The sequence below is a fragment of the Vigna unguiculata genome, chromosome 4, assembly GCF_037176805.1.
Source record: "Vigna unguiculata cultivar grain cowpea cultivar isolate G323 ecotype 2 chromosome 4, ASM3717680v1, whole genome shotgun sequence".
In the NCBI taxonomy this organism is placed as follows: Eukaryota; Viridiplantae; Streptophyta; class Magnoliopsida; order Fabales; family Fabaceae; genus Vigna; species Vigna unguiculata.
Genome location: NC_140795.1, coordinates 49,621,449 through 49,622,690, shown reverse-complemented (window position 1 = coordinate 49,622,690; position 1,242 = coordinate 49,621,449). Strand labels below are relative to the sequence as shown.

The following is a 1,242-nucleotide window of genomic DNA, read 5'->3' as shown; positions in this document are numbered from 1 at the left end:
GATATGTTTCGGCAAATAATTGAAATTCAATTTCTTGATCTGTATCCTCAATTTTTGGAAACTTAAAAAGCCCTTCTGTTAAGCCCCGATCAATGAACCTACAAAACCCTTCAAATTGTATCTGATTCAATCCAGGTAGTGTAGACATTTCTTCATTTTCACTCCCAAGCATTTTCAATTTCCCCGTGAATTTTATCGAAAAATATTCCACGATTTGCTGTCATGCTTCATCAAATCACATGAATCCATTTAGCAATATTGGAATTTCTATTCTTTATACTGAATTACATGAAATCTTACCTAATCCCGTGTATCAAATATTTCTTAGTGTATGAAATACCTATTATGAAAAGAGAAAGAAATATTAGAATTTGATACTCAACTTCGAAGGAATTTGCAACAAAACAAACAGATAGAATCGAAAGTCTAATCTAAAAAAGGATTGGAAATTTCTACGGGCATTTCAATCTTTTTTTTAGGAATCTAAAAAAATGCATTTCATTTCTATCATTATTATGATATTACATATTCAAATTCAATTGGATACAAAAAAAAATCCATTCGAAATTGTCAAGAAAAGATATATTTTGAAGTGAAGTATTTTGGAGAGAATTGGGGAGAATATGATTAGAGTATGTTATGTGTAATGTAATAAGGCTTGTATTTTTGAAACATGCATATATTTAACTGCAGCTATAGATCTGTCTCTAACTTTATTGCAGTCATATTTGTTCAGGATAACAAACACATAACATGTTGTGTGAATTTTTACAAATTTTCTATTGAAAATTGTAAAAAAAGAATAAGCACGATAATTTCTTGAAAATACCGTATAGTATTGGTATTCTATATCTATATAGATATGGATAAGATACTCGATTAGATAATATCTGTGTAACAGATCAAATTGATATTCTAGGGTTTACATATATTGAAAGTTGCTGTTATAATTAGAATGAACAAAGTTAAAAAAAAAAGCAATATTGATTGGTTATGTATCAATTTTTATTTTCTGATCTCATTAAGAAAAAAAAATTTCTATTCAAATATTCAAGAATAATTCATAAAAGAATAGTTAACGGTTGCGATTTGTCTCAAGATTGTTTTTCAATTTTTCAATAGAAAGAAAAGGGGGGAGTATTCTCAAAAACTTCATATCTATATTTTTATTGGCGGCATGGCCGAGTGGTAAGGCGGGGGACTGCAAATCCTTTTTCCCCAGTTCAAATCCGGGTGTCGCCT

General features: G+C 29.2%; 1 non-coding gene across 1 annotated transcript; it reads left to right on the top strand.

Moving 5' to 3' along the window:
• Positions 1-1,171: 1,171 nt before the first annotated feature.
• TRNAC-GCA (transfer RNA cysteine (anticodon GCA)) lies at positions 1,172-1,242 on the top strand. The gene has a single exon. It is a non-coding gene; the product is annotated as a tRNA-Cys (tRNA).